Raw genomic sequence first — 21,076 nt, 5'->3', positions numbered from 1 at the left:
ATTAAACATACTTCAATTATACAGATCTGATATTATTACTCCAAGTCTCGATCGGTTTCCAGATCATATTACCTAGGGCTCTCGCCGTTTTGCCTTTACAGGCAAAAATCGCCTTCTCCTGGTTATACATACCCAACAACCTGGCAAACCACACCTGGAAATTGGGGGGGTCTATATCCTTCCATCGGGCTGTTAAAGTTATCCTATAGACCGCCGTCCCCAAGAAAAGACATATTTCCTCCTCCTTAGCTTGTCCCAGTGTATTATCATAACTCAACATATACAGGGTGGGGGATTCGGCTACTGAGTGCCCAAACACATCCCGCCAAAAACCAGCTATCATATCTCTCAGATCTGTAAGTTTATCACACTCATAGAGCATATGGAATAAATGTGCCCCAGTTTTACCACATCTCGGACATTCTGAGGTTGCTTTTTTCCCCCAGGAGTAAAGCTTAGATGGTGTGAAATAAAGATCATATATAGTCTTGTACGACTGAGCTTTCAAATTAGAGGTCACAAACATCTTCATTGAGAGGGTTAAGGACATATCAATGTCCACGTTGGAATTGTTCAGTTTGCTTGACCTTCTCACTTCCGTGTTTTCCAGATCGTCCCGATGGCTTTCGATTAGGATTGCATATACAGTACCAATCCTAATCGTAGATTTGGCCATACAATCAAATAGGGGGATATTATCCAGAAGAAAATTAGCACTTTTTATATTTAAAATCATATTTATCTGAATAAATTTGAATATACTATTATCGGGGATGGAGAATTTACTCTGCAGTGCTTGAAATCTATTGATGTTACCAGGCAGTAAGAAATCCCCTATCGTTAAGACTCCCAGATATTCCAATCTTCTAGATATGCTATCATATACTTGTGCTGGTAAAACTGTAGAATGCCACAGTGAAGTATACTTATTGTATTTAGGTATATTTAGGTGTCTCGTAGTTTTCCTCCAGATTCCCCAAGCACTTATTATGATCTTGAACTTGACTTTCTTATAGTACGAGGGTTCCAGCTGCTTTACCAGGAGTCCATTAGCCTTATCTCCAATAACCAGCTCAAAAATTGAGGGTATGTAGTTATCCCCTATTTCTTTTTTCGGGTATTTTAACAAAGAGTAATATGGTCATCTGTTGGAGCAAGGTAGCCCACAAGTAAAATCCCAAATTAGGAATTGACAACCCCCCTCTCATAACTGGTAAAGAGAGATACCGAATAGATCTCCTTATTTTCCCATAGCCCCAGACGAATTTAGCCATCTGGAATTCCAGGGCCTTAATAATTTTATCATCCACTAATAGCGGAATCGCACGAAATAAATATAAGACCCTGGGTAGAATATTCATTTTAAGGAAATTCCCTCTTCCAATAATTGAGAGATGTAAACCATCTACCCTTTTCAAATCGTTCTTAATCTTTTGGAGAAGAGGATCATAATTTATTTTAGTAATTTCCTCTATTTTGGGAGATATCCGAACTCCTAGATATACTGCGCTATCAACCCTTCTTGAATCCACAAATTGGGTATTCTGAGTGCAGATGACCAATGTTTTATCTCTATTTAGAGAATATCCCGAAAACCGACCAAGGACGTGGGTAATCTGTTCAATTATCGATATAGCCTCGGTGGGATGGGATGTTATTACTGCCACGTCATCGGCATAAGCTAGAATTTTGGTATCGAAGGGGCCTACTGTAACCGGTTTGATTACCTCTGTGTTTAACAGTTTTAAAATTAGGGGGTTTATATAAAAGGCGAAGAGAATCGGAGAGCATGGGCAGCCCTGACGAGTCCCTCGAGATATATCAAAGTGCCCAGACTCAAGACCCATTACCAGAACCCTTGCCTTGGGTGTATAGTACATAGCTTTGATAGATTTCATGAGACGGGGACCGATTTTATTTTGCTCTAGCACCGCCCATAAAAACTCCCACGAAACCCTATTGAAAGCTTTCTCAGCGTCCAGGAGGATCATCGACATCTGGCCCCCCGTGACACCCACGGCATCAAACAAAGCAATAGCACGGCGGATATGATCCGTAGTGCCCCTGCCCGGAATGAAGCCGTGCTGCCACGGGAAGACCAGGCGCTCGACGACCCCCCTGAGGCGGTTAGCTAAAATCTTAGAGTATAGCTTCGAATCAGTGTTTATAAGAGAGATTGGGCGGTACGATGCAGCCAGATTGGGAGGCTTATCTTTTTTTGGAAAGATAACTATATTCGTTTCCGTCCATGATCTCGGAGGGATGCCACGGACCTGAATACCTATAAATAGATCGAGAAGTAACGGTGTTATAATATTACCCAGAATTTTATGCAACTCCAGTGGTATTTTATCTGGGCCTGCGGCCTTGCCTGGAGCAAGCTCTGTAAGGGCCATTTGTACCTCCGACTGAGTTATATCCCTTTCTAGATCATGTCTAGTAGCACTATCTATTCCTAGATTGCCCTCCTGCTCAGTTGCCCACCTAGCGAGTTCGTCTTTAATTATTACAGGATCCAACATATCCTCATTTTGATATAATTTCTGATAGTATTTTTTAAAGACCTCTAAGATAGTCTTAGGTGTTGTATGTTCTTGGCCATCTGCCTTAATACTAGCAATTAAACTCAAAGATTGTTTTTGACGAGTGCGGAGAGCCAATTGCTTACCGACCTTCTCGCCCGCCTCATAGATCTTATTACGATGAGATTGGTAGGTCTCGGCAGCTCTCTGGGACCACCTGCTGTTAATCTCCATTTTGAGAATCGTCATCTCTCTAAGAATCGGTCCTCCATCTCCACCTTGCGTTATTATAGCGGTGTGCTTTTCCTCTATTGCGGCTAGTTCTTGAAGTTGTAATTCATTAACTCTAGCAAGCTCCTTCCTCTTTCTGGCCACATAACTTATTGTTTCCCCACGGATTGAGGCCTTAAAACAATCCCAAACCATATCTCGCGAGGCGCTGTAGCGATTACAGTCGATAAATCCTTGTGCCCATGCCTTGATGTATTCTACATATTCATTATTAACTAATAGTTTTCTATCGAAGTACCAGCTTGACCGAGGTCTGGAAATATTGTTAGTACTCATTGTGAGCACTAAGGCATTGTGGTCCGAGATAATCTTCGGGAGTTTATTTATTTGTGTCTCATTAACACGGTTACTTGTCATCCAGATGTAGTCAATGCGAACACATTTCTAATGCGGATGTGAGAAGTACGTATATCCCGGATCATGATGATGCTTCATATCCCATACATCCGCCAAGCCTAGACTTTCCTTAAGTTGTAGAATGGCTCTGTATACCTTTGGTTTATATCCAACATATTTAAATTGATCATGGTTGCATATTAGCCCTTTTTGAGTCAGAGAGATGTTAAAATCCCCACAAAGTATTAGCGTATGGGGCCAGGATGCTAACTCCAGTTCTAAATCGGTAAAGAAAGAGGGATCATCCTGATTGGGTGCATAAATAGAACATAGAGTAATACCTATTTTAAGCTCCACAATCACCCACCTACCCATAGGATCAGCTGCCTTGCGTATAGGCTGTCCTAGAAAAGATTTTGCCAATATAGCTACGCCTCTTGTTCTAGTAGTATGGCTTGTACTTGCCAATAAATCAAAGCCCGGGACCCTCAATACATTTCTTTCTGTCCATGGGATGTGTGTCTCTTGCAGACATAGTATATCAAATGTATTTTGGGTAATCAACCCACACATTTGATCCCTTTTCCCCCTATCATTAAGCCCCGCTATGTTCCAAGAGCATAGTTTTAACCTAGCCATTTTCTAATGTATTTATTATCCAATCAGATTTTACCATGTGACCAAACTCAACAATAATCTCATGAATTCCATTTCTACTTCTGTTTTTATTTCTACATCTACGGTTGCCATTTTTATATGCTTCCCCCCCCTCCCCCCTCCCCCATCCCAACTTCTCCCCCATCCCCTTGCCCTCCCTGCCCTAAGCCACCCCACCCCCCGCCCCAGCTTCCCACATTTAGGGCAATTAGACTCCATAAGAGTCTATAATGATGGACGTGTAGTGCATGGCCGGTGCTCGCTGCTGAAACTATACACCTCCTTGCCCTAATATCTTTAACAATTTTTCCCTTTTTTTTTTTTTTAAATACTCCAAACCTTACCACATCCCAAGAAAAATAATTTCGAGATAACACACAGGAGAGAAATAAAAGGGATATCAAGGTTTCAATATTGCCCAGATTCTATCAATATATGTGGGCAAGAAACTCATCCCTAAAGGCTATCCAGATATTCCTTAGCCTTAATTTCCGAGGTGAAGAATTTTATCTGATCACCCTTGATCACTTTCAGACAAGCCGGGTTATTCAAAAATGCCTGAAACTTTTTGTCCTGAAACGGTCTGATGAGCTGGCGGAGACGCCACCTCCGCTCAACCGTTGCATGACAGAAGTCAGGGCGTACAAAATAAATTATGTGACCACTAGTTTTTTTAGCCTCAGGTCTCGCTTTTTCCCAGAATGCCTGTCTTAGAAGAAAGTTACCGAAGTATACCAATATTGCCCTTGGATATGCTCCAGGTTTGGGCGTATTTCTCAAAGTGAGCGGTATCCAATGTGCGCGCTGCACCTCAATATCCCATTTCCAGAATGACAATCGGGGAGGGAGTCCTGAAATAATTTAACTATGAAGGAGCGAACATCCCCCCCTTCCGCTCCTTCAGGAACTCCCAAAACTCGTAGGTTGCCTCGCCGTAGGCGATTTTCCATGTCCTCGAGCTTCCACATCATATCCGAAAGTTTTTTGTCATGCGCATCAGTCTTTTCACGATTTAGAGCTGTTTCTGTTTCATTCGCCAGTAGTCTTGACTCCATCTCAGTCATTCGATCATTAAAGGAGCCAATTTTCCTTGAAAGTTTACGGACCACGCCCTGTACTTTACGTAGCTCTGCTTGAGACTTACGGCCATCATGGGATGTCTCTTCCCTGTGAGTGGCTATAGCTAGCAAAACAGTTTCTAACGTTGGTGCTATTGTGTCTTGGGAGGTTCCTGGCTCCTGATGTTGATCAGTGCCAGGAGTAAACCCAAGTGGCTGTATAAGAGTGACCACTGGGAGAAGATTACTGGTTGGTGTATAATCCCAAGTCAGGTCTATTGAATCACGATGGCTTTTTCTATGTTTGAGTGTCATTTTCTGAGTGGTTCTGACTCTATTGGCGTTAATCTCCTCGTCGCTGGATTCACTCAGATGAGATGCAGTATCTGTTGACCACCCCAACTCATTTGAAAAAGAATAGAAATCACTAGGATCTTTATCCTTATCTCTATCTTTATCCTTATCGGTATCTTCCTCACTCGGATTTTCAGAAGCGAGTTGTACAGATTCGAGTCCGTCCGGTAAAGATGCTAAAGCCTGGTCTGATTGCGGACCTCCTAGGCTATTTGCTTGAATAGAAAGAGCTACTTGTAGGTGTTTGGTCAAAGAAACATCGCTCCCAGGGTTAAAGGTGAGTGATAGAGGGAGGTTACTATCATGTTTTCCCTTTAATTCAGACTGAGCATGCAACTGTGTCTCGTATCTGGCTCCATCTGCTAAATCTTTGGGATCGTCCCCTCTTGGGTGGGAGATCCCTCCTCTCACCGTATGTTCCTGAGTCCGCCTGTCAGCTGGGGAATTGCCTACCACATCGATTCCGGCTTCCACATCTGACTCTGCAGCGACTCGAGCAGCGCCCGCCGACAGAGCCTCAGACGCGTTCCGAGTGCTAGGCTGGCTCCGCCCGCCCCGGAAGAGGTCGCGCCGGGGTCCCGCGAAGGAGCTCCATCACTGAGGGGGCAGTCTGGCCGCTCTTCCGGGTGGCGCCACTCGCACTCGGGGCTTTGGATGAAATCCTCTCCGTTACCCCCACCATAGACGTATCTGTTGCATCTCGGGTGGCCAGCCTCACAGCTCTCGCCTCTCTTGCCTTCAAAGACGCCTCAGCAGCCGTATTCTTAGAAGCATTCTTCGGAGCCATCCTGCCACCCTGCTGACCTCCTGCGACACTCCGGTAAGTTTGATAACACTTCTTATGAGTTTGGGTTTGGTTAATACTGCACAAATACCGGATCACAGAGAGGCCGATCACCGTGGCCAACGCTGAGACTCGGCCCGTACCCAGTGTTCCGTTTTTCTCGGAAAACTCCTCCTGCAGCATTATAACTTCATATACTGCAAATACTGCAACAGCTTAGCTCAGTTTTTTCCCCCTGATCAAAGCAATAACCTTAGATTTCCATTCTCCACGTAACAGCCTTTAGTCAAAAGATCTGTGAGCACCGATCAGACCGCACTACACTACAGTCTCAGGCGGCCGCCATCTTGCCCCCAGTTTAAGGTACTTTCTTGTGAAAAACCAAACTATGTTTGTATTTGTTGTTGACATACTCACTATAGAAGTCAATCTAGGAATGTTGATGTGTATTTAAAAAGTGAAAAGGAAAACATTGATAATTGGGAGCAATTTGGTGCTTAATAGTTGGTGGAAGGTGGTTTTGAGTTGGGTAGTGATCAACATATTTGTAAATATTGTTACAACAAATAAGAAGAGAACAAAGTGCCAGCTAGAGCTGTACATACCAACCTAGAGATGATAGCTATTCCTCCGGAACTGGTAGATTTAAATACATATGAGTCCATTCTTATTCAATCTGTGCATCTGTTTCAGGCTATCGTTCATATGAAGCCTAAAACAGGTAAGCTGACTCCAAGAGATTTACAAAGAGGTTTAAAGGGGAGAGTTGTGTATTTACCTTTAGATTCTAACAAACATATTGAAACTGTTGGCATAGAGACAGAGGAAACTGAATCTGTAGTTATTCTATTTAAAGGTGTACCAACAAAAACAATATGGCAAGAGTTAGTAGATGTCACCAAACTTCAAAAGGCTACATTATATCTTGTACAATACAATATTTATTATAAAACTTTGTATGAGTCAGGACAAGAAATATCTTTAGAAGATGATAGAGAAATTTCAATTGGCCAAATAGAAAAAGTGGACAACTCCAGGAGTGAAGACATGTATTAACATTACAGTATACATCCTCTACATTCAAAAGAAGTTATAGGAAACACTATTGAATTATTCCAAATGAAGAAAGCATAGGGAAGTCCCATGAGTATATGGGTAAAAAGTATAGAAGCTCATTGTTTTCCACAGCTCTACCCCACTGGAAAAGGTGGACGATACAATGAACAACCAGTACAGATTCCAGCTTCAGAATATCGTACAACAAGATTGTACTCAGAAGATCCAAGATTTGGAATGTGTATTCCTTATGTATTTCAACTTCTGTTGGAAAGTGACTTGTCTGGACTTACGTATGCAGTGAACCACATATTAAAAACGGGAGTTCATCTTACCCATGTTTTTGCAAAGGAATTTTTGGACAAAGTTAAAAAAGAGACTATCATTTAGACTCTCAATTAATTAATTTGATGGTGTGTCAACGTGGTACTAATGAGAATTGGTATCAACGTCACGGAGAACTTAAATGTATGTTAAGAAATTTAGGAACCCCTATGTGGTTTGTTACGCTTAGCTGTGCTGAATATGCATGGGACGATTTACTTGAATTTCTATGACATGCAAATTGAAATGTAAAAAACATTGAATTGAAGACAACTGGAGATCTGTGTTTCTTGGATCCTGTAAATGTGTGCAGATATTTTAATCAAAGGTTTCTGGCTATCATGTCTTATCTGCAATAAAAATAATCCACCTCTTTGAGAAGTTATTGATTTATTTTAGAGAAAGGAGTACAATGTCAGAGGTGCTCCTCATATACACATGCTATTGTGGATTAAGAATGCACCTACACTTGGAACTGATTCTGATGAAACTGTTTTGTCTTTTATTGAAGACTATATTACCTGTGTAATTCCAAAAAAAGAAGGTGAAAACAGCTTAAGACAAGTTTTATGGTTTCAAAGTTATCGATGAGGAAAATATTGTCAGCAAAAATACACGTCAAAGAAAAGATTTTATACAAAATATCGTTTTGAATTCCCACGTCCTTTAATTTCAAAAGGAAGAGTCAATAGTTTCATGTCAGCAGTAAGGCGTACTATAACTAAAAAACCTCAGAAGAATACTTACAAAATAAAAAGAACTGAAGAATCAAAGTATATTAATTACTACAATCCAGTGATTTTGACAATGTGGAATGCAGACATGGATATCCAATATGTTATGTTATTTGATTGCTGTTGTTCGCTATGTTATGTCATATATAACAAAATCTGAAAGAGATGTGGAAAGAAATTTCACAAGAGAAGACTCTTAGTAACAAATTGCAGAGCTTTAGTTTTAAGATGGTTTCCCATCAAGAAATTAGATCCTACGAATGTTCGGATCGGATGACCTCTGCACGTTTATATTCAAAGTCAAGAGGAATCATTTGGGTAAGTCTAGGTCTTGCTGCAACATGAAATAGAGTATTGAAATCGCTACAAGAATTTAATTACTTAGCATTGAATGAACTGTAAAGTACAGATATTGTTAAAACTAATATGTTGGATACGTACTATCCCAAAAGGAGTCCATATCAGGAAAACATATGTCTCTATGAAGTACTGCAATATTACAGTTTTAAGAGAAATGTTACAGAAAATAAAAAGGAAGAAAAATATGCAGTGATTTGATGTAATGGATGTTTGGCAAAACATGCCAAAGGAAATCTTATTAACCACAGAAAACAGTTGTGAAACTCCAGAAGAAAATGATGTTTTTTATTTAGCACTTCTGCAACTCTTCAAGGCTTGGTGTAGTGAAATGGAATTACTTGGATACTTTGAGTGCTATGAAGATTATTTTAATGCATGTAAAGATAGCATTCAATGCACAATTTTTCCAATGTATTGACACATGTTAAATGAAAAGATTGAACAAGAAACTACTATTGCAGCTGAAATAGCTAGAGACATTTCTCAAGATAGTCATGGTTCTGCCTCACTAAGTCAAGATACACTAGGTCAACCAATTCTTCAAAATGAAGCAGCAGGAGCCATGAATGAAGTAGAAATGGCAATGCAACAAGCACAACAGGATATTATTGAGTTGGGAAACTTAGAAGAAAAACTAAATATTGAACAAAAGAAATATATCAGCAAGTGACACAACAGATACAGCATGATTTACTGGATGAAATAATGAATGCCAATACACATAATTTAAACCTAATCGAATGTACATCAGCGGGCAAGCTGGAACAGGAAAATGTTTCTTAATTAATTTTTTGACCAGTTATCTACATAAAACCACTGAATCACATGTATCTTGTGTTGTAACCACTCCAACTGGGTTAGCAGCACACAACATGAAAGGGATTACATTACATCGATTACTCATGCTACCAGTTGAACATGAGAATGAGTTGGAATATCACAAGCTATATGGAGAAGCTTGTTATGAAGTTTCGAGAGTACTCAAGAAAATGAAACTTCTAATCATTGATGAGGTGAGCATGGTCTCAAACTTAATGCTTGACTTTGTACATTTAGGAATGCAACAGATTTTAAAAACAGATTGTGATGTTCTATTTGGAGGAAAGCATGTAATTCTATTCGGCAACCTACTACAACTTACTCTTGTAAAAGACAACCTGTTTTAAAAACACTTCCCAAAGAATTCTTAGTGTCTTCATGGAGAAGTATTGGAAATGTCAACATTTGGTCTTATTTTAAATATAAATAACCTATTAAGAATATGAGAAAAGCAGGTGATTAACATTATGTAAGCATTCTTCTCAAGTAAAAAGAATTGGTGTTTTAACAAAACATGGAAAAGAAGCTTAACAAAGTCGACTTTTAAAGAAATTGTTTCCAAATAAAAACATCGCACCTGAAATAATATCCCAAAAAATTGAAGGATAGAAGTCTATAGTTTCCCTAATGCCTACACTGCAAGAGTGTTCTACATTCAATCAAGAACTTTTGAAATTGGAAAAACAACCAATACTGAAAATGGAAGCTATCGATAAAATGGAACACAAAGGAGTTACTATTCTTCTCACAGAGAAATTACAGTCAAAATTGGATTCTTCGTAAAGTCGGTGTCTAAGACGGCAGGTTTAGAAAAGACTTCATATATATGTGTGAACTGTCGGGTGATTTTACAGCATAATTAGAATGTAGAAGAAGGTTTAGTAAACGGAGCAATGGGAAAAGTTGTTGAGTTTGTACATTTTCAGAACAGAGATGGAATTGAATTTTTGAAGATTAAATTTAATCAGATTGAAGAGCTAAAAGAGATTGGACATTGTATTGTTTGTTTTTTGCTTGTAAAAGACGTATATTTGTAGAAAACAGTTTCCTCTTTCTTTAGCATATGCTGTAACCATTCATAAATCTCAAGGTTTATGTGTAGACAGTGCTTTGGTAAGTATTGGAAGTACAGAGTTTAAAGTAGGCATGGCTTATGTTGTATTGTCTTGAGTAAGGACATTATCTGGTTTGTATTTGATTGATTTTGGTGAGAAATATAATAGTGCTGATGTAAATTGTGTAAGAGAGTACAATCAGTTAAGAAGACTTTATGCTCCTAACTTAGGTGAATATCCCATATATAAGAAATGTACAGTGTGTCAAAAATGGAAATATGACAAATATTTCACAGAGATTCAAAAAAGAAAACAATTCAAGAGAATGATGAAACTGCAAAGAAAATCAAAATGGACACAGTTGATGATATTTTAGGATACCAGTTAGAAAATATGCTAATGTAATTGTGAATGTTTTGTTTTATCTAGAGGATCTTCATCATGAAATTATGGAAAATCAAGAAAAAAAGATTCTGTTCTTTACTACATTATATTTTTCAAAAGTTGATAACTGATAGAACTAAAATCCATACTGCTTCTGGCATACGGCATCTTTTGGATATATGTACTGGATCATTGAAATTTGCATTCAATGTACAATAAGATGCAGAAGAATTTCTTATGTGTATGCTTGCAGTATTGGAAGCTGAAGGAATAGGAATTGAAAATTTGTTTGGACTATGTTACAGATGGGATCACAAATGTGAAGAGAGTTGATTTTCATTTACTTCTGAAATAGACACTGAACAATTCATATATTTGACTATACCAGATTGCAAATCAGTGTCTTTTAACAAGTTACTAAAAACAGCTAATCAAGATATGAACTGTTCTCATTGTAAATCAGAAATGTTGCAAACATTATTTATAGAAAGATTTAGACAATATATAATTTTAATGCTAAAATGTTGCAGAGCAGATGAAAAAAAATTGGAAACCAAAATTAAAACATTTGTGTCAAGTATCAATTGGATATTTTCAATACAAATGGATTTGAAAACATTATTCGACCTATTGGGAAGATGTGAACAGTAACTGTTTGGATTATTGTTTGTGCTAATTCCTATTGCATTTGCAAAATTGTGTTTTAAAGAAGTAGTTTATATATTTGATCTTCATAATATATATGATGTAAATGAGAGTGTATAGGTTACAAAACGTACTGCAGAGAAATACATGATTTAATGTAGTTGAAGAATGTAATTTAGAAACTGTTGATAGGTAAACAGATAGTTGCACTTGTTGTAAATATTTTCAACACAGATTTTCTTTTTTTTACAATCTCATTGATTGTATTTTTTCCCCGATGTTATATGATAATCTACATTGAAATCACTGTGTATGGTGAAATTCAGTAGAATCTGATAACAGCAAAAAAAAGGAAACTGAATAGGTTATGTAATTCTAAAATGATGTTGTCTTCTTAAAACACTAATATTATTTGCAATAACAGTTTTTCTTATTTTTTTTACAGAAAGTAATGCCACAGTTTGGAAAGATTTTAAATTCAGTTGACAACAACACTACTGTAAAATAGTTTCACTTAGTTTTGTATTTTCTTTAATAAAAAAAAGGTAAGGTGAAATAATGCAATAAGCATGATAATATGAACTAATGTTTACAGTTGCTTTTACTGCACTCATTTATTTTTTCAAACACTACCCATGCTCTCATCTATACAGTTAGGCACTATCCCCACCCTCTTGCCATCACCTATGCACTATCCATGCACTTTTCCAATCACCTAGCCTGTACTCATATGGTTATAATATCACCCAGACACTACCAATGTACTCCTCCAGTCACCCAGGCACTCTCTGTACACTCATACAATCTACTAGACATTACCCATACACTCCTCCAATCACCCATGTAGTACCTATACACTTCTCCAATCCCCTGAACATTACCCCTACACTCATGCAATCACCCAGACACTATCCTTGCACTCTTTCAATCATCCAGGCAGTATCTGTACAATGCTCTATTTACCTAGGCAGTACACATGCACTTATAAAATCACCCAGGCACTATTTATGCATTCCTCCAATCACCCATGTACTACTCCTGTACTCCTCCAATCACCCAGATAGAACCCTTCAAGTTATAAAATCACCCAGGCACTACCTATGCACCCGTCCAATCACCCAGGCACTACCCCATACACTCATGTAATCAGCGAGACATTACCCCTACACTCATGCAACTACCCAGGAATTACCTATGCATTCCTGTAATACCCCAGACATTACACCTGCACTCATGAAATCACTTAGGCATTACCCATGCACTCTTCCAATGACCCTGACATTACCCCTGCACTCATGCAATCACCTAGCTATTATTTTTGCAGTCTTTCAGTCCCTCAGGCAGTACCCATGCATTTATAAAATCATCCACGCACTACCTATGCACACCTCCAATCAGCCATGCACTATCCATGTACTCTTTCAATCACATAGGCACACCTCTTTCACTCCTCCAATAACTCAGGCACTATCCTTGTACTCAAATAATTACCCAGGCAATACCCATGCACTTATAAAATCACCCAGCCACTACTTATGCATTCTTCCTATCACCCAGACACCCCCACTACTGACATGTAACCACCCAGACATTACTCCTGCATTCATGTAATCAGCCAAACATTACTCATGCACTTCTCCAATTACATACACATTTCCCCTGCACTCATGCAATCACTTAGGAATTACCTATGCACCAGAGTGCTACGGGGAAGTGGGGTGGGGCAGGGGAGGGGCACAGTGGGTGGGTAGTTGTCTGACATAAGGCAAAGCAGAGTAAAATAAGTAAATAAATAAAACAATTTACCTTGCGCGTGCTGCATCACAGAGTTGGCATTGCAGTGCGCGCAAGGTAAATTGTTTTATTCATTTATTTACTTTACTCCGTTCTGCAGTATGTCAGAGTGCACTACCTGCACTCATGCAATCACTTAGGCATTACCCATGCACTCCTCCAATGACCCAGACATTTCCCCTGCACTCATACAAACACCTAGCTATTATCCATGCAGTCCTTCAATCACTCAGGCAGTACCCATGCACTTATAAAATCATCCAGATACTACCTATGCACTCATGCAATCACAGAAGTACTACCGATACACTCCTTGATGCACCTAGGCATTACCCATGCACTCTTCCAATGAGCCATGCACTATCCATGTACTCCTTCAATCACCCAGTCACTACCTTTGCAGTCCTCCAATAACCCAGGCACTACAGCTGTCCTCATATAATTACCCAGGCAATACCCAGACACTTATGGAAACATCCAGACACTACCTATGCACTCATGCAATAACACAGGCACTACTGATGTACTCCTCAATGCACCTAGGCATTACCCATGCACTCTTCCAATCATTCAGCCAGTACCCATGCACTTAAAAAATCACCCAGGCACTACTTATACACGTTTCCAATCACCCAGGCACTACCACTACAGTCATGCAACCACCCAGACATTAATCTTGCACTCATTCAATCAACCAGGCACTAGCTATGCATTCATAGAATAACCCAGACAGTACTCTTGCACTGCTGCAATCACCCAGGGTGTATCCATGCACTCCTCCAATCTTCCAGCCAGTACCCATGCACTTAAAAATCACCCGGACACTGCTTGCACACTTTTTCTATCACCTAGGCACTACCACTACAGTCATGCAATGACCCAGACATTACACTTGCACTGATGCAATCAGGCAGACATTACTCACACACTCCGATTAACTTTATATTATCCGTGTACTCATGCAGTCACTTAGGCATTACAGATGCACTCCTCCAATGACCCAGACATTACCCCTGAACTTATGCAATCACAAAGCTATTACCCATGCAGTCTTTCAATTTCTCAGGTAGTACCCATGCACTTATAAAATCATCCAGACACTACCTATGCACTCATGCAATCAGACAGGCACTACTAATGCCCTCCTCAATGCACCTAGGCATTACCCATGCACTCCTCCAATCAGCCATGCACTATCCATGTACTCCTTCAATCACACCAGGCACTACTTTTACACTCGTCCAATAACTCAAGCAATACCCCTATACTCATAATTACTCAGGCAATACCCATGCACTTAAAAAAAAATCATCCAGGCAATTCCTCTACACTCATGTAATTAGATAGACATTTATTTCTCGTAATCTTGATCACACGGACCAGGGTTCTTGGGGGTCTCGTGTGCTGGAGTCACCTAGGGAGCTACCCGTAGAAGTGCCTGTGCCTGTCCCTTCTGCTTTGTCTAGGGAAGGAGAAGAAATATCAGCAAATATCTCGGCAGTTTCTTTGTTTGCGATGTTTACTGCTTTGTCTTGTGACATAAAAAGAGGGTTTGAGCAATCCTCAGCTATGCAGACGGAGATCCGGGATTATTGTCAGATACTAGATAACAAGATCGATGGGCTGTCAACAAGGACAGGAGTCTTGGAAGATAAGCTAGCCACACTGTCGGCACACCTAGATAAAGCAGAAGAGGATATTATTAATCTTAAAGGAGAGGACCAGGCCTTGTTAGACAGGATGGAGGTTTTGGAAAATAATGCAAGAAGGGGAAACATTCGCATCCTCAATGTCCCGGAGGGATCTGAGGGTTCTGATGTTAAGCATTTTGTTGTCCGCTTGCTGAAAGAAGCACTATGCTTGGATCAATCTCTGGAGCAGCTGGCAACCGATATCCAGAGGGTACATAGGGAACCCTTTAGACAGAACCCCCAAAGGTCCAAACCACGTAAAATCCTTGTTAATTTTCACACGTACACCCTTAAAGAGCAGATCCTTATTGCAGCTCTTAAACAGAAGTCCCTACCTGGTAAGGGGTTTACTTTCCTTATCAGGTCTGATCTATCTAGGGTTACCCTGGAGAAGCAATGGGAGTTCGGGAGGCAGCTGGAGGCCTTTAGGAAGCTAGGTGCTTCAGCTTAATTGGTGTTCCCGGCTTCTCTGAGGGTTATGTACAATAACAAGATGGTAAACATTAGGTCAGTCCAAGCTGCCGATGAACTCCTTCTGGACATAGGTAATGTCATCTGGTAAATAGTACTTAACTCTCTTGATAACATATAGTTGTCGTGGTCGCCTGTAGGTACTGCACTATATTCGAATCTATTGCTCAAGTAAATGAAAATAGTAAAAAAAAAAAAAAACTTTATATAAGGTGAATGAAAAAAAAAAAAAGGAGAAAGGGAAAAAAAACAAAAAAAAAACTAAAGATAGTAAATGTAGTTATCTTCCCTTTTCTCTATTCTATTTCTCTAGGTGTTGGGTTTGGGCAGGTAGTAGCGGGTGCCTGAGGTAGGGGTGGCATCTACTGGACTCGATCCGGTTAGATACTGTGACGGCTTCAAGTCCAGAGATGCCACTATCCATGGGAGCGAAGTAAATGTCTGTACTCTCCTGCAAAGACACCGCTCTCCTCTGCCACCTTGAAACAACAGGCGGAGAACGATATCCTTAGGGAGTGTAGAGACCAGAATGAGCCACCAGGCAACTTCGGGAATACAGGGAAGGCAGGGATACAGGACTTATACTTTCAAAACAACCTGCAGTAACACAAGAACAGAATAAAGGGAAAAGTTAGGCTAAAGCTCCCCGACTATCACAGGCCCTATAACTTGGTTACAGACAAATGTGTACGTTCCCATACTTACACATAGCAACACTGTAGGACGCTTAATGATGCGGAAATAATATCCTTGGTAATAGTTCACAGTTTTTTAGCCATGCAGTTCATCAAATGTAAGCATCCAGGGAAATAAACGAATAAGGTACTCACAACCTCGCATAAATATCCCCCCTCTTGGCAATCCAGGAAGCGTAGTCAGAAGAGAGATATGCACCCGCAGTAATCAGGATAATTCTCCTTTTTCTTTTTTTAAATTGTGGCGGTCTGAAGCAGATGCGTTTGTTAGCGGGGCTGAATCGCTATGGTCCGATGAGATCGGTTAGGCATCACGTTAGAGCATCGCAATTTCTCCAGCAGGGGTTGTGTGCTCACCTGATGTAGCATTGTTGCGGACGCGTGTAGAGGTACACGGTATTCCGGGTTGTGTTGGCCAGATAACAAAAGAGTCTTTGTGTCTGCTTTCTTGTGCCCCACGAGGCCGTGAGAATTATGCTCGTAAGACGGTTCTCACCAGTATATCAGAAAGAAAGGCTGCCTGATGCCTTTCGTAATTGCCAATCGCTGATTGCCATAAACCCACAATGTTCTCCTTGGGTATGACTAATAAAGGGAAAAAATAATTTAAAAAAAAGAAAGTGACGGTTCACAGCACAACTCGCGCTGATACGTCTGAACGTCGGGTATCCCGCAAATGCGCCTCGCGGCGCGTTCACCGGTTCTGAATCTCAGTGGTAGTCTTGAACAAAGTCTCAGTGCATGAGGCTCAAAATTATGCTAGAAACGGACTCTGCATCCGTCCTCCGAGAAATAAGGTCGGTTGTTCGTATTCCGGGAATCAAGGCGTGGCTCACACAATCAGGAAACAGGAAATTCAAAGCCAAGCACTCTGGAGTCGTTTCTGATTGCTTATAAGCTGATATTAATCAGCTGACACGTTCCCAGTGCAACATGGGAAGGCACACATTTCTCCCACCCACCAACTGCATTATGGGACTGGGAGTTCAACGTCTAACAGATACACCATGGGTTCTCCGCGGGGGGGTTGAAAGGGTGGAGGGTGGTAGGGTGGGTGGGGGGGGGGGTTGCACTGGTAAAATTTATAAAATTCCTCATCAGCCAACTTTTGTGTTTTTTTTTTCTTTTACTATTTTTGTTAGTTCCACTTTCATATTGTGCTGCAAATTTTTTTTTTCTTTATAGAGGTGGGTCAGTTTATATCTGGTTGTATCATAATGGCAAGGTTGGCTGTGCTCTGGATCAGCGGGGATGGCTAGTTTAAAGATGATGTCCTGGAACATCAATGGGCTTCGTACTAAACCTAGGGCCAGAACATTGATGCAGTACCTCCGGGATTCAGATGCCCAGGTCATCATTCTCCAAGAGACGCATTTGATCCAGTCTGAAATTGATACCTTGGTTAAAGGCAATAAATGGATTGACTTCACATTATTGACCTCTCAATCCATGACCTCCCGAGGCGTTTCATTGATTTTCAAGAAACATCTTAGGGCCAGGGTAATAGACTTTAAGGTTGACCCTATGGGGAGATGGGTTATTGCCTCCTTGGTAATTCTGGGTGCTCGTTTTACAGTGGTTGGATATTATGGCCCCAATCTTGACGATCCTACATCCTTGGAAGTGATCTTTTCCCACCTTTTGTCCTTCCCGGATCCAGTGATACTAGCTGGTGATTTTAATATCGTCTTAGATCCAATCTTGGACAAATCTCATAATAGTAGATCTCGTGTCCCTTCTAAATCAAGATCCTTCTTGTTGGATGCAATGAAACAATATGGGTATGTGGACATTTGGAGATTAAGGGCCGGGGGTTTTAGAAATTATAAATATAACCATCAGTCCAGGATAGATTTTATATTAATTAACCATAGTATTATTGACGTTGTTAAAGATATTCGATATCTTCCGTTACACCTTTCCGACCACTCAGCTATATTCTATATCCCTGGAGCTTATGGTACCTACTTCTGCCGTAGTGAGGACTTGGTCGTTTGACCGCACCTTACTCTCTCATCCTGAAGATATCAGCTTCTTAAAAACTGAGGTGGGGTCCTTTTTAGAGGTAAATGTGGGTTCTGCAGGACCCGGTGTGGTCTGGGACTCACTTAAAGCCTTTTTGAGAGGCCTTATTACGGGTAAGGTGTCATATAGAAGGAGGGAATACAGAGAAGCCATTGCCTCTGTGGAGGCGGATTTGTCTAAAACTCAGACTGATATCGATGCTAATTTAGCATCCACAGATGATGTCTTAACACCTTTGCGGGCTAAGTTATTTATTTTAAGGGGCCAACTGACCTCGATTCTTAACCGGCGTCTTCAGGAAAGATGGGAGGCCAGCAAAATCGCACACTTCCAGTATGGTGAGGGTGCTGGCAAGTTATTGGCATGGAAAGTTAAAACTGATCAGGTTCGTAATAACATCAACCAGATCAATATCAATAACGTCCCTCTTTTCTTCAGATGCAGATATTAGAGCTGCATTTAGAGATTATCAAACCATTTATCATGAAGATAAAGTATTGGATACTGCTACTATCAATAATTGGCTTATGAAAATAGATCTTCCAAGTCTTTCTGCTGATCAGGCAGTAATGCTAGATAGTAAAATCTCTGAAGAAGAGGTAAGGAAAGCCATCCAGGATGCCAAGAAAGGAAAGGCGTCTGGGCCTGATGGCCTGCCTGCTGAACTATATAAAACCTTGGAGCAGGAAATTGTCCCTTTCCTGGTAACACTGTTTAACCAGATTTTGCTGGAAGGAGTGCGTCCACCCATTCCGTGGGATATCGCATCCATAACTGTGATTTTGAAACCGGGGAAGTCTCCAACAGCCTATGGTTCTTATAGACCAATCTCTATTTTGAATGGAGATTATAAGATCTTTGCCTCCATTCTTGCAAAGAGATTGGCCTTAGTCGCTCCTACTATTGTACATACTGACCAGAAGGGGTTTATTAAGGGGCGACATCTTTTTGAATTGACCTATGATTTGATTGGATCAATAGATATGGCATGTTCTCACGCTGGACGCCGCCAATGCCTTTGAAAGAGTCAATTGGTTGTATCTGTCGGAGGCCTTGGCGAGGTTCAGTGTGGGGGGTGGATTTCGTCGGGCGATTGATCTTCATCGGAACCCTAGTGCCCGCGTATTGGTTAACGGTATTTTATCTGACCCATTTGTCATCTCGAGGGGCACTAGACAGGGCTGCCCTCTCTCCCCACTCCTGTTCGATTTGTATGCTGAACCTTTTGCTCAGATTCTGAGGGATAGTGTTAACATCTAGGCATTCGCATACAGGGGTTGGGAGAGAAAGGTGGCCCTCTACGCCGACGATATCCTTATTTTTACCTCTGAACCACATGAGGCCCTTCCAGCAATATTTAATTTGGCTTTGGAATTCGGGAAGGTCTCCGGCTACGAAATTAATACTTTAAAGACCGAGATGATGACCTGGAATATAGACCACAGCACCTTTATTTCTGAAATCCGGCCGAGGACTCAGATGCGATACCTAGGTCTGGATATTGTACCGGACCTTGATCAGATCACTAGTATTAACTTTTCAAAAGTTGCAAAAGAATGTTGTAAGCTGCTCCAAACCATCCGCTTTCCTTATTGGGTAGGGTCAATCTTGTTAAAATGTCTATTTTGCCCAAAGTTTCTTTTTTGTTTAATACAATACCCTTATATTTTGACCCTGCCTCTATTAGAAAATTGCAGTCTGATATTAGTACCTTTATCTGGAATAAACATCTTCCAAGAATCTCCTGGAAAAAAATCAGGAGGCGTAGGGAAAAAGGAGGGCTTGCTGCTCCTGACCTCCAGGCTTATGCCTGGGCTTTCCAACTTTCTCACACTAGGATCCTATTAAAGAGTCCAGCAGGTTATGGAGTGGGGTCCATCTATTCCATGTTATTGGATGTAGAAGGAGTAAGCCAGTCAGGGTTTCTTTTCAAATTTGGGAACCCCAAGTTCTTCAAAAAAAAAAAATTGAAAATCTTATGGGGTATGGCTAGAATATGGGCTCAGTGGTCTAAGGCCATTAAAGTTGGGTACTATGGAAGCAGGACACCGCTGTGGGATCTCCCTAACGGTCCATCTTGGTTGGGAGATGCACTAGCTATGTCTATGAGAGAAGCTGGACTGGAGGAGTGGGGTGACCTATTTGTTGATGGTGACTTGTTACCCTGGGAATATCTTTGCACTAAAATAGGTCCAAACTTCTCCAGGCTTAGGTATCTTCAAATCTCGAGTTGGTCTCGTGCATATTCTGTTCAACCTCCACATGACGATAAATATCCCTTGGGTGCGTACAGCTACCTTGTAACGCTTTTGGTAGATAAACTGCCTGCCAAGAAGGAAATTTCGATCTGGTATAATCTAATTCTGGAGGAAGTAGATGGAATATTCTCATTGCCAGAGGAGCTTTGGTCTTTGCATGTCACCAATCCCGATTTACAACATCTTTGGAATTCGTCTTGTACGTTGCTGTGGGACATTGTCAAACCTTCATGGCTACGCAGGAACCATCTTTTCACCATACATCGAGCCTATTATTCACCCCTTCGTCTCTCCAAATTTACCGTGGGGAGTAATGTGGCCTGTGCGAAATGTGGTTTGGTGGCTGCTTCTGACATTCACATGTTTTTCAAGTGCCCGCATTTGTCCCCGTTTTGGGAAGCCATTAGCAAGACTCTTTCACTTTCTGTGGGTGTTAACATTACCCTGGACCTTACATCAGTAATATTTGGTTGCTATCATGGGGTCCCTTCTTTGGCAAAAAAGCTTATTTTCTATGCCCTACTGCTTGCCAGGAGGGAGATATGCAGGAAGTGGAAGGACTCCTCATCTCCTTCTATTAACAACTGGTATGCTTCTACTCTGCTGGTCTCTAAGTTTGACTTGGCTAGAACTGGTAATCCAGATAAAAGATCTTTCTGGCATCTTCTGAATTGGGTCCATTGAGTATCTGTTTTTTTTTTTTTTTCCCCAGGTCCAATGATTAAGCCATTAATCCCATTTTGGGGGATAGCCGCTTCCAGGT

Source organism: Triturus cristatus, chromosome 12 (genome assembly GCF_964204655.1).
Source record: "Triturus cristatus chromosome 12, aTriCri1.1, whole genome shotgun sequence".
NCBI classification, from domain to species: domain Eukaryota; kingdom Metazoa; phylum Chordata; class Amphibia; order Caudata; family Salamandridae; genus Triturus; species Triturus cristatus.
Note: the sequence above shows the minus strand (reverse complement) of the source record.